Source organism: Lepidochelys olivacea (assembly GCF_965140295.1).
Source record: "Lepidochelys olivacea isolate rLepOli2 genome assembly, chromosome: 2".
In the NCBI taxonomy this organism is placed as follows: Eukaryota; Metazoa; Chordata; order Testudines; family Cheloniidae; genus Lepidochelys; species Lepidochelys olivacea.
This window is the reverse complement of record NC_140412.1, coordinates 59212932-59227427: the sequence shown is the minus strand read 5'-3', so window position 1 is coordinate 59227427 and position 14496 is coordinate 59212932. Positions and strand designations below refer to the sequence as shown.

The 14496-nt window shown below is 35.9% G+C and overlaps 1 protein-coding gene across 1 annotated transcript in view; it reads right to left on the bottom strand.

The window, feature by feature from the left end:
* Positions 1 to 14496, bottom strand: part of EYA1 (EYA transcriptional coactivator and phosphatase 1) — a 231549-nt gene that overhangs the window by 124728 nt on the left and 92325 nt on the right. The gene's annotated exons all lie outside the window — the stretch shown is intronic.

Below are 14496 nucleotides of genomic sequence, written 5' to 3'. Positions count from 1 at the left end.
TGATAATAAATGTTACAAATTCAAAGATTACCTGGTAAAGAAAATGTCTGCTCATACTGTACAACCTTTTTCACATTGAAGTCTGCCCAATGCAATGTTAAGCTATATAACACAATGTCTGGAACCTTCTAACAGTGCATAACATGCAGATACATGTGAAATACCTGTATGTCTCAAAACAATCAGAACTGAGTTTACAAGGTGTTTGACTTGTATTTTAAAGTATTAGTACTCAATTATCAGTATTAATGTTTTATCATTTTTTCAAAAATGTGGAATGGCCATTTCCAATTAAATGAAACGTACACCTATATAGTTAAACAGTTAGATGTCACATCAATTAAACACTGAAATATATAAAGTTTAGATCTCACTAATCTTGTATTTCAATAATTTAATGTAAAATGTATTTTAATATAAACTCATTTCAGATGTCTTAAGTTAATATTATTGCATTTTTGTTTATTCACCATTGAAAGCAGCCTATTAAAAATAAAAAATATATAAATTAAGTGTAAAGCATTGAATATATAATATGTAGTAACTAAATTTTGACAAGTTTTTTTTTGATGATTCTGTTCTTCTATAAAATATTTTTCAGTTAGCTTAACTCTTATATTTTCCATACTTTTAGAGCAAAAATAATCAAAGTATGATGAAAAAACCAGTCTGATTATTTGCAATAGAAATACTTGAGACTATGCCCAATTCTAATGTATTAAATAAAATTTAGCCTTATCCAGAATAAACAGATTTAAAATGTTTTTCATTGACAAAATTTGTTGTTATATACTATACTGGTAACATAGCCTTACCTTAATTTAACTAATGAAAGCAATACTTCCAGATGAAAAAAATCTTCTGGCTATCATATCCAAGTAAGTGACATTTTCTGGAGAAAGCACCTCAGGAAAGCAAACCGTTTTGCCAAAGCTACAAGACGACCTGAAGCTGCAAACACACCTAGGGTTGCATTTTGTTTAGTGCAGAAAAGCAATCTCGGGATAGTCATATACCATATATGGGAGCTCAGGTCAAAATAAGCAGATTTCTATTGGGCCTGTCCATGTAGCCAGCATAAACTTTGAATTAGTTTACTTCTTTATACTCACATAATGTTTCGCATGCTAAAAATACTGCTTATAATGTTTTATATTAAGCTGTAAAAGAAATACAAATACATTATCATAGAAATATCCAGTTTTGTCCGGTAAAATTAAATAAGAGAATGAAATACAAATAAACAGTAATTGTTCTGTGGAATCTCAGCCTATTTCAAAAAGTGTTTAGTTTAAAGTCCTTACTAGTGTGGCATATATAAGTGTTAATTACATCGTTAAAAAAAAAACAAAAAAAACCTCTAGCCAATCCTAACACTTTAAAAAAAAACAAAACATGCTCAACTTTACTCCTTTCAGGAGTTCCATCTACTTACATGAGCAAAATTATATACATGCTTTTGCAGAATGAAGGCCTGAGTTATTTTGGAGAAATTTCAAAACTGAAACATGTTGTTATGTATTATCTAACATTTTAAAACATTACTCAATATCCCTTTTTAACAAACAAACAAACCAACCAACCAACCAAAATCCAGAACTTGCTATGTAAAGACAAAAATAGTTTAAACATATAAGTAACACTCAAGACTCCTAGTAATGTAGATTATTGCCATATAAACACATTTCATTTTACTTTTTCAAATCAAATACACAGTTATATGAAATAAATGTTGCCATTTTGAAACTTTTGCTTACTGAAACAGATATATCCTCTATGGTTTAATTTTGTATTTGTATGACTAAGGGATCAGTCCTTAATGGAAGTGCCTGAATAAGAATTTCAGGAGTGTGTCCTATATCTGTATTCAAAAAACCCAGACACACACAGACTAATACAGTGGTGGCAGACATGGGGTGAGCTACAGTCAGGTATAAGATGGTCAGAAAAAGGGCCCTTAGCACTGCAGGAAAAAAAATCTATTCTGAATATTTTAACATGTTCCGTAGCATTCATGTTGGCAGTAGAAGATAATATGGTAATTGGACCTATTTAAACACAACAGTTTCATATACAATAAAGCAACAAAGAGGAGGCTGGTAGATAAAATAGGGTTCTCTTTGTTGAAATAATTATTAAACTGTTATTTAAAGTTCTTTATGCTGAAGTCTAGTCTTCAGAGATCAGATAGTCAATATAATTATTTCATGTTATGATCTAAACTATGAACTTATTATACAGTTGAGACTATGGGCCAGATCCTCAGATGGTTTAAATCAGCATAGCTTCATTGACATCAGTAAGAATATGCTGATTTATACTAGCTGATGAGCTCATCCTATATAGCTATAAAAGGCCAGATTATGCATTTCACATACACAAAGCAGGATTCTGCTTTACCTTACAGCCTCCTCTTAGCTGTGTTCCTTGATTCACCACCTTGGTTTGAACACTCATGTCACCGAATTCCCAATCAGCACAGGTTATGCTATTTACCACTTGCACTCCACCAGCAAATTATATAATTGTTTACATTATTGCTGAATTTGGAACAGACTTTCATTACCGTTGCATATGTTTACACCAGGTCTGAATTTGTCTTTATTCTGTATTCCTTGTATACCCAATCGCCATCCAAGGATTTATAAGAAATGAAAACTGGACTCTTTATAATATACCATATTAAGTGTAAGATAAGCTCATAGGAAGTAGTTCCATCACCCTCACTTGCATTAAATAATTCCTTGCTCCACAAGTCCTCCCATTGGTTTTAACACAAGTAAAACTGGGCTGACTTGGAACAGTAATTTGGGGGCATTTGCATATATTGCAGTGACAGGCATATTACAAACATTGACTAGATAAAGATAGAAGATCATGATGCAGAACAGTGGTATTAAGTATTTCAATATTTGTCTCCACATAAAAAGTTATACATAAACATTAAACAGATGCACAAGATGACTACCTGTATATTTTTTAGTTTGAAAACAAAAATAAAATACATTCTAAGATTATTTTATTACTGAATTAAGTTCATTTTTGGACTCCCTACAACAACATTAATATAACATTTGAATCCCCTCAAATAGACAATATCTTTCCTATGTCTCCAAACAAGTTTTATTTTACACATAACAGCTGTTGCCTAGATACATGCCTAGGTGTAGTAGAAGTTTGCAATGTTTGATGGGAGCTCTTAGTGTTTCATGCTACTGAGTTGATCAAAAATAGAAAGTCTTTGGTGATTACAAGCAGAGAAAAACAGTGGCAGAAGTCATCCATTCAAACAATTACTTCTGAAAAATATCACTAAGATTAGGAAGGACAGGGCTTGATTAATAAATTATTAATATTGAATTATGTTCTTTCAAGAGTTACCTAATATGTGTAATGATGAATTAAGGTATAATGCATAATCATTAAACATGCAAACTGCTGACTGTAGTTATTAGTCAAAAGATATACCAATGGCTACATTAAATTAAATACAATTTTTTAAACTAGTCCATTAATTTCTGTGACTCTGAGATACTTATAGATTGTAAAATGACTATAAAGTCATGTAATCCACAGACTTTCTGCAGAAGGAATGCATACTTTCTGTATTCCAAATCTAATTTGATAGCAGTTATCTTGAGGGTTCACTATTTTTCATCTAAAAATACATGAACAAAAAAATTGTGTGATGTGCACTTTCTTTTTTACCCTCATAATGGTAGATTATGTCTATCATTTGCTCTTCTAGGCATGCACTGAGTATATATGTTTGAAGGTTTCACTAAACAAGAGGTACAGTAAGAAGACAGACAGAAGTGTGTATATATCTAGATATAGATATAGTATAATATAGATATATATGGTATTCCAGTAGAAAATCAAAAAAAGTTTGTTTGGGGTTTGTCTTGTTTGTTTAAACGTGACAGTACATTTTAAATATCTGTAATACTATATATAGAGATTTCCTGTAGTTTTTCTTACTCCACATTTCCCCAAATCTATCACTCTCCTCTCTCAGCAGTCTCTGCACGGAAAACACATTTTTGGCTTTCATATTAAACCACTAATAGTTGCGATCCATCGAATGTTCTGAAGTGGATACTCTAGTCAGCAATGACACCACTTCCCTGACAGTTGAGCAGGCTATTGCCATGACATGCTACTGGCCCAAGCTGCGGGATCAAGACCTTACTCCTAATTCAGAGATTCCCAGCAGGATGCTATAACAACTCCACTAAGGACAATATCCTTTATTTTAAGAATATTACATCTAGCTAATTGAATTTCTGAACATTATTTAAATGGTAAGCAGGTCCTTCAAAGTTCAATACCTTTTAAGGTGGGATTTTCAGAAGTGCCTAAGTGACTTGGGAGCAGAAATCCAATTGAAATTCTATGGGATATGTGCTCCTAAGCCACTTAGGTACTTTTGAGAACCTTTCCCTTTAATATTAAAGCCTCAATCTGGCAAACACTTAAGCATGTGAGTAACTTTATTCACATGGGCAGTCACACCGAAATCTATCGGACTGCTCCTGGATAAAGCTATGCAGTGTTTGTAGAATGGGGGCCTAAATGGAAAGAGCAAACTGGGAACTGCTAACACTATTTTTAATGATTTACATAACTGTCTTTATGCTATCTCAGCATCAAAAAACAGAATATTTTCAAAAACAGTAATATAATCACCAGTCATTATAAAGAGTTATAGATAATTTGTTATAACAAGCAAGTCATCAAATACACTAATGATGAACTGTGTAGATTTATATAAGTTATAATCAACAGTTCCTAACAATGTTTAGTTATATAAGAATGAAACATAACTTAGAGACTGCGTTTTAACTTATAGAGTAATCAGCTGTTATCTGATATTATGATTAATTGGCCACTGTAAACAATATAAAGATATGATTTTGCAAATTTCCAGCTTTTAGGTAGTTAATTCTCCAAGAACTACTCCTCATCTTTGACTTATCGATACCTCATATAAGATGGAAGTAGCAATATCATTACCAGTTTGCTCAGTGCAATAACTTTGCCAGCTACATAAATTCAGTACACTGTAAAACATACGCCATCTCAGTAACACTGGATTGTCCTTTATCTAACCATTTTTCCGGTAACGTGCACAAAACCAGTTTTGTGAGCACCTCCCATAAGGCGTAACAGGAGCTGGAAAAGCACTGTTTGTTTTTCAGTTCTGAATTACAAACCAACTCATAATTTTTAAATTCTGCAAGAACAATATGCATGTCAACTAACCACAGAAATTATGAGTTTATTTGATGTGAATCCCATTTTGTTATTATTTCCTAACTTTGTGCCATATATTCTTTTCCTTCTAGCAGTGGTAAAGTCACTGTTCAACAGTAGATGGAGTAGTGGGTAATTACTGTATCTTGGTTATTTGTAAGCGTCTGCATAATTTTTTGACCAATGACACACAAGACTAAAACTAATAAAAGGTGAGTTTGCTGCTGAATTTTAAAAAATTAAGCATCTAAGAGGAATAGTGAGAATTAAATGCCCAAGCTCAAATCTGACAAAATAGTTACGAAAAGACTTACAATTATTCATAAAACACACACTGTAAGTTTGTTCATAACTTTCTAAATCACAAACCTTGGGTTAGTTGAATATAACAAATATATATGTCCTCAACCTTCAAATACTCAATCATCCACAAGTATTTTTCTTTTGACGTACAGGAATGGTGAAGTGTCTTCTAAAAGTGAAGTTCATAAATATTCAATGCTTTGGGCCTTGTAATGAAAAGGAAAAAGTGCAAGTCTAAATTAAAATAATCATTACATGGACAACTATTTTCACACTTTCATCAATTGTTTCCCCATTGAATTGTTTAATTGCAATCAACCCTAGTGATTTGCTTTGATCTTTACTAGTAATTACATCACGCACATTCATTTGTTTGCCAAGGGTCCAATCTTTCTCCCATTGGGTCTCAGTTGTAATTATATTCACAGAAATCCCAATTGTTGCATACTAGATTTTGGAACTTTGTATAATCACTTAGCATCGGGCTGCTATATTTGTTGTTACAAAGCAACTGCAGAGGAAAACCTTTCATATGGCTTCAAAGTCCCCTCCCCCACCTCCTCCTGCTTCCTTCCAGCAGCACTAACTCTTTTTTTGCTGCAATCTCACAAATCGGAAAAAGAGTAACCTCTAAAGCTGTTTTAGACTGAAGGTCAGAATTCAAAGGATTGTAACTTAATCCATACAGCACTGTAATCACATTGCTATTGGAAACACACCCAGAAGCACCAGTATTCTAGATGTTTTTATTAAGCAATGTCAATAGGTATACAATCTGGATTTTTTTTTTCCGTACTATAGTTTATCTAGACTCATACTTGCAGGAGATCAAGTTGCTTTCTGCCACTGAACTTTACTTTAGTGTTATGTGAGGTAAGGAAACTGGACTCTGTGTTACATGCTAATGAAAACAACAGCTTCAGTTTGTTTATCTTAATACTTACAAGAGGCACCTCTTGCAGCCTAAATTTAAACAAAGCTTAAACTCTTTTTAGTCATTGCATACTTTCAGGGTGCTAATAATTTAAAAAAAAAAATTAAGCACATTATTTTTGATGTGTTTCAATCTACACTTCCTGCCTGAAAACAGAGCTCCTTTAAGAGATGTCTAATTCCTGAGCCACTGTGATCATTTCAGTTATAGATCAAGAAAATCTATATTGTCATTCCATGAACACAAAAGATGCCAGGACTCTTTTAGAGTTAGGAGCAGCAGAGCAAATATCATAGGGGGCACTCTGTAGTTGCTCTCTCATCCCAAGTTCCCACTGACTTCCAGGGGAGACAGGCCCGAAGACTTCAGGATGGACCCATAAGAATATAGGGCTAAATTCTCAAAGGCCAAGGTTCAGCTTCCTTTTTTGCAGGCATTCCCCCGAGTACTTGCCCTTCCAACTATTTAATTTGTTCCCATAATCAAGTAGTCAGAGGTCCAAATACTCAGATTTACTTCTGAAATTCACTCACAGAAGTTAGGCCTCCCTTTTGAAAATTTGTCTTAAGTTCGTCTTGTAAATATCTGGATATAAAAATTCTTATGTTAGCAGAATGCATCACATAGGCCAACACTGTTGCTAAATTATTATTTCAGAGTTTCATGGGCAGAAAAGAAAAAAAGGAAATGGATGACTTGATCCTCAACTGATGTAAACTGTTATAGCTCCACTGAAGTCAATAGAACTATGCCAATTTACATCTGCTGAGGATCTGTCTTTGGGTGTATAAAATTGACCATAAACAACCCATTGTTTACAGAATAGTTAATAATGGAAAAATTGTTACAGGTAGTCAATATGGTCAGGGGAAACAAGAAATGTGACTATAAACACAGTGGGTCAATACATACAAAGAATTTGAAGCCTAGATATCCAAATCAGCTTGGCTGAGAAAAGAGAGTTAAATTCCATTGCTAAATTTTAACTATTATACAGTATTTTGATTTGCAAATGCTAGATTTTGATAGCTATATTTGTATATAGGGTGCATTTGTGATAAGAATTGCGTCTATTTTTTTTTTTAAAATGTGGTCGATACAGAAACTCTCGGTCTAATGTTTTTCATTCAGTGAGGATTGTTATGTTCACATTTTCCAATATTCTTTAGAAGTGGCAAAACCGGAGTTAGATATATTGTGTACAATTAGGTAGCAGGTGGCTTAAAGCATATTTGACACTCTGGTTTATTTTCTCTTCAATAGTTTTTGGACTAATAAGAAGGGTAAGCAAAAAATAATGAATAAAAAAGGTATATTTTTACATATCCAACCAAAACTCTAACTGTACTGATACAGACTGACTGCAAATCAAGTAATTATCTCTTGTCACTGGAAAAACAAATAACAGAGATGTCAGCCTGTTTGAGGGAGAGGATACTCATGATACAGCGATCATGATGCCCTTGCTGGCTGATCCATAGAGCTCCAATTAGTTGTGGCCTTATGGGAGAGCTGTTCACTTTTTCTTCCTTTCCCAGCCAGCCAGAGATGAACGGTTTCTCCTGCTGGGTCGGGAAAGGTAAAACAAATAAAAAAAACCCAGAATGGAGACATCTGATGAGGATTCTTAGGCATAACAAATTATTTTGAAGTCAACAGGAGGTTCAAGAACTATTTAGCACATGCAAATAATACCTTAGTTCAGAAGAAAAGGGGAAAATCAGAACAAACATGGACCATCTTTTTATTATGTGTGTCTGAAGCCTAACAGAGAGGGGCCTGTGCTCTCTAGGTGCTATCACAGTACCCTGAGTAACAGTAATAGGATCCCTTCTACCCCGCCCATGATGTACATCTGCAGGTATTTTTCTTACTTAAAACTTTTCACATAGATTTAATTAAGAGAACACTATAAATGTCTTCACATTCGAAATCCCACAAACAGATCAAATAATTAATACAGCTCTTAGACCCTGTATTGAAAGAAGACCAATTTGCATTGGACCCTCCTTTTGTGGAATCAGTTTTTTCCAGAAAGTTGCTGTACTTAACAATACTGTATGCAAAATAGTATTCCATGTATACCAGGACCTTTATAAAAAATGTGCCACCAAAACTGATGACTTATGGAGTTTTTGTTTATTTATTTATGTCTTCATAAGTAAATAAAGTACTTACACTGTAGTACATTTTAATCTGTTATAAAATAATTCTGGGCTGATCAAAGATTTCTGAATATAATCTGACACACAGAAAAGTCTGCAAATGGTAAAATCGTTCTTTCACCTTTAGCCGCTGAAACATGTATGCACTGCACAGTACATTTCAGTTGTGCACATATTATAGGTATATCAGACACTCCTGTAGGCAATGCTGTGAATAATTACAGCAGTTCAGAAGCTGCAAGAGGTAGGCCCCAAACCTGCGACCTGACCCACATGGGCAAACCCTCGCAGAGCCCCATTGACTTCAATGGGAGCATGTGCAGGCATAACAGTCCACCCGCATGGATCAGATTGCAGGATCTCTGCATGACATTTGGACTTGCTGCTGCCTGCCAATACCCTGGTTTCCTCAAATCTGAACTGGTGTCACAGACCATAAAATTACCTGAAAAGCACAACAGCAAATTAAAAAAATAGCCAAAGGTTACTACACAGTAAAAACATGTCCCATTAATTCACTAAGAAAAAATGACTTGCTGTTTCAGAGTATGTCTATACTGCAGTCAGGAGTGAGCGGCCTAGTTGGGGCAGATAGATTCCTGCTGGTGCACCAAAAATAGCACTATGGATATTGCAGCTTGGACTCTCAAGCCCACCCTACACCTCCTAGGCTTAAGAGCCTGAGCTGCAGCCTGAGCCAGAACATCCACAATGCTATTTTTAGCATGCTAATTCAAGCCCTGCTAGTTTGTGTCTGGCTACTTGGATTGGGGGGTCGCACCCAGCTACAACGTAGATGTACCCTTACAGGCCCTGATCCAGAGTTTTGTATTGGTTCAGAAATCCACTGGGGGAAAAGAATCATATTGATTTCAGAGAGTACTTCCAAAGTCTTGATTTGCTAAATCTTTAACCTTAACATCTTATTGAATCATTTAAAGATATGGGCAAAAATTTCAAGCTCTGGCCCTGATCTTGCAAAACTTAAGCATGTGCATAACTTTACTTATGTCAGTTAATTAAGCCTGTAATACCAATAAGTCTTCCCTCAAAATAGTTGAAAACTCAAATGGCACATAAACAGAGCATCATTTTAACAGTAAATAAACAGGAAAATACATGTGGTGAGATCACTGGGGACTTATATAAAATAATAAATAATAATAATGTACATGACAACATTCAGACCTTATAAATGCCTGTACCTGTATAATATAACCATATAAGTGTGGCTCAGTTGAGGAGATGCTTAATTTGTTAAGTATGCTCTTTGCATAGTAGGTATGATACTGAGGATGTGCCCCTAATGTAGGAGTTAATAGCCATAAGCCACCGTTTATTATTGAAACCCAAGGTGACCATAGTTGGGGGTGGAGGACAGGCAGAACCTGTTTTTCCACTAACATAGGACCTGATCCAAGGCAGAGAAAACTCCATGAAAGGAATCCCATTCACTTCAACAGGCTTTGGATCAGGTCCATAGCAAGGAAAGAAGTCCCAATTAATAATGTATTATGTGGGTCTTTATTCTCCTCTGTAAAATGTGCAACTGGATTCAAGCTATTTTAAAGCTAGTTTCAAAGACTAATTTAAACATGAATAAGTCTGGAATATCTCTCTCTCTTTTTTTTTTTTTTAAACCGTTTGACCAAAAAAAAAAAAAACACCAAACAAACAACACCACCACATTTGGTCTTCTAAATATGTAGTTTGAAGTCCTTACATTAACACTGGTCTCTAAATACTGAGTTGAGGCCACAGTAATACACATTACTTATGAAGTGTATTCTATTATCCATCTTATATTATCGACTGTTAGCTGACAGTCATAATCAGAAACAAAATTTTATAACAAACTACTAATAACTTGATTAATGGTGTTAGGTAATTACAAACTAGTTTTTCAGGTAACAAAACATGTAAAATGAAAGCAATAGATTTTCTCATAGTCACTGGACAAAACAAACATCCCAAAACGCTTCAGCATGGAGTGGCCTCAGTCTTAGATCCGTCTAATTTGCTTCCAAACCATAGCTATTTAGTGTGTGCTGAAGGCTGGTGAGAAAACACTGGGTTCAGCCCAACCAACTGGGGTATTTGGGGCAAACCTGAAAACAACAGGTATTACACGGGCTCAGTGCAATAAAACGGTACTTTGTATAAGCCATAGATGATAATCCATCTTAATGATTTTAAAGCCTGAGGCATCTTAACATTTGTTTTACACAAAAACAAATCATGTCATGAATCTGCATATTCATTGCCACACATTTTTGCTAATTATGTTTAAGATGGGGAGAAATAGAGGGTGAAATCCTGGTCCCATTGAACTCAAAGGGAGTTTTGCCATTGGCTTCAGTGGAACCACGATTTCACCCAGAGTGTATATGTCAAGGATACTGTCTGATCTTCCTTAATTTGTAGTTGGGGAATGCTTATCTTTCCACTTCAGCAGATTTTCCCACAATTTCATGTTCAGAAATTAGCGTATTTGGGTGCTTAGCGTATTTTTCAGCCACAATCTGTGAAGCAGTCACACTTGCAGACACACCTGCAGCAACACAACATGATCTCCTTTCAATTAGATACAACTTTTAGATTTCTTTCTTTTGGCCTGATTCTACCATTCCATTCACAGTGAGTGTATGATTTAAAATGAACTACTTGTGCAGTAAAGTACTTCTTAATACTAGTAATAGTGGAATAATCGGTCCCTTTGTCTGAGGTCTAAGCATTTAGAATATTTGTATCTATTCTCTATTAAACCTGGAAGTGCACTTTTTTTTTTTAAACAGAAATTGTAAAAAAAAAAAACCCCAAAAAAAACCTGAAAAAAATCGACCTTTTTTTTAAAAAACTGAACTTCGTGTGCAAAATCATTGACTTCTTTGAAATCTTCCATTTTTTGCAAAAGATTTCACATTTTTATCAAAGTAATCTTTGAAATAGAGTAGAGTATGATTTTGATATACATTTCAATATAAAGTATCGATAAAAAACCATGGAAACTTTGTTTAAAATGGAAAATGGGTACATGTCAAAACAGATTTTTTTTTCAAATTTTCCCCACAAAACTTGTTTTTCCATTTTACAACCAGCTCTACCCTGAAACATATACAATTTTGACTACATACAAACCAAGAGGAAATACAGAAGAATAAACACACATTTATTGGGTGAATTAATTTATTTTCTCTCATCTGCCCATAATCACAACAATTGGCTTTCTTAGTGCAACTCTGCTAAATGTACCCAAATCATCTTTTCCTGTTATCTACATCATGCAAGAGTGTTTAATGTATTCCATCTTGATCAACCCTCTTATTTGATTTTTCCTCCATTTACATAATTCCTTGTTAGCTCAGGAAATTACTTTTCAGATAGTGCCTACTGAAAAGTCAATGTGTTGTTCAACACCACTGTGTCTGGGCCCTAATCAAGTTATGGTATCTACTAGAGAACCAATTCCCACACCCCTTGGTGACTGTCCTGTGGAGCTGACTATGAGAAGCTCATTTCCCTCCTGTGAACTTTACCGATGAAGGTGGGAGGAGGGGATGGAAGAAAGTAAAGGCAGTTCATATTAACGTGTTCTTTTGTTGGCTGTCTCAGTTCTCCTGCTCTGAATCACCAAAGACATTGCAATACCTCAACATCCAGAGCGGAATATACCTATCAGTACAGATTCTGAATGATTTATTCCTATAATTGTAGTCCCTAGATAAATGCCATCGTAGGTTATAACATCACTGAACTGGCCAACTCTCCCCGTCAATAAAGAGATATTCCAAATCCAATTGCATGTGAGCTAATGCTGAGCTGCTATATTTACCTAGTACCACTACACGATTAGGACCATTGTTCTGTAAGGCTTGAGTAATGAAAGAGATAAAAGTCTAATTTAAATTTCACTGGAGAGAAAATCTCAACTGACTCCTGTCATGGTCACCTCACAACTCAGTATGCTTGGTTGGACACAATAAACACTCGCCCAGTGACTGTGCTCCCTGATTGGACAGAAGGGCCAACAGATCACCATTTAAGCCAACAACAGCTGCTCAATGCATTGCACCCCCACGACTGCACCAGACCTGCTTCCTGCACTGACCCTTGCTCCAACCCATACTGTCTCCTGCTCCAGCCCTAGTCCCCACCTTCCTCTGAACTTCAGACTCCTGAGTCTGATCATTGGCTTGTCTCCTGACCACAACTCCAGTTCTGCCTTTGCGTTCTAGTCTGGCTCCTGAGTCTGTCCAGGGCTTGTCTCCTGACTAATGTTCTGGTTCTGCCTCCAACACTGACATTCTCTACCACCACCTTTAGTTCTCCCCTCTAAGGCTGCATTGCCTACACCTTGGTATTTGACAGTGAGGGTTTTTTTTTTTAAATCACTTTTCTTGCCCCAGGGTTAGGCTGCTATAAATTTCTCCTAATCTCTTTTAGGTTCCTCCTAAAATTATTCCAGTATCCTAACCTTAGTGGCAGACAGTTTAGAAGGGGATGCAAGCCGCCTTGGTCATGTAGGGAGGAGACCCAGGAGATCTACTGGCATGCTATTCAGGGATACGGTTTGAGGGGGAGGTTACATGTGAAATCTGCTGGACCTTCCAGTGCGGGAGGTTTGGGGCTATGAACATATGTTAAACACTGAGCTGTTTTATTCTTTTTAGTGTCTTTGAACAGTTGTCTTTTATCATGGAATTCTGATGGTGGTGGTAGAGAGGTTAAGATAAATTGAAAAGATCCTAACTATGGGAGTGAGGAACTAATTGGTGTTGGACTACAATCCAGGGATACTATTTTGACGGGAGATTATTGGTGCATGTGACCAGGTTTCTCGGTGTAGGAGATGTTTAGACAGCTATTTGTTTAGCACTATATGGGAGCAGCTAGAGGGTGGCTCATTGACTTGAAAGGTTTTAAGGTACTATTGCTTCTAGACAGCCCTTGTATACTCCCTGGAGGTCACTCATCTGCCAGTCAGCTGTAGCACCCTTTGATGACCATCTTAGGATGGCCAAGAGGGTAATACAATGCTCTTGAGATTGGTAATTCTTTCTGAGGGCTTCATTCTCTCAAGTCCTATCATGTTGGGCAGGGAGAAGATGGCAAAAGATGATGATCATTTCCAGATGTATACTATGACTTCATTTTGCATTTTTCCCCTTCTGGTGACTAGACTATCAGACGTCAGTCATCTGCTTTAGGGTTTATGCCATTGAATGCAAAGATGGTGACTAATGAAGTTAACTCCATTCATGATTTGGTTAAGCATTAGCACCCCAACTTTTTAATGTACAACAGTGTTGGAGAACACTGTAGATGTGGGCTCTAAGCCCAACTTTGTGCTCCCCAGATCTTTGGGCTATTTGATCAAAGGTCCAGTCCCCAGATGGAGCAGCTTCAGAGCAGGTTAAGCCAGCTTTGGGACTGATTTGTATGGCCAGTGCAATGCGAAGCAGTCTTATTATACTTGGAGATCTGACCTTGTATCTACCGTCTTGACTGAGACGGTCATCTGCCATTCTTTACATACCCTTAACTATAACTTCTTCTATTGTTACAAGTGTTGACTGGTTCAGGTGACTCGAAGTATAAATAAGAAAAGTATTTTTCTCTTTTTATATTTTTGAAAAGTGAGTTATTTTACGGGTTTTTGTATTTAAGTATCTCTTTTTCGAGTCAAATTTGCTTTCTGCTTCTGTGTGAATGTGGTAGTTATGTCACTATCTTGGGGTTTTGCTTCATTGTGCATTTTGTCTCTGATTGCATAAATATTGATAGGGAGACACCTACGGAAAATTTTCAAAGTGGTGCATAGAGACTGAGCTAAGCAGT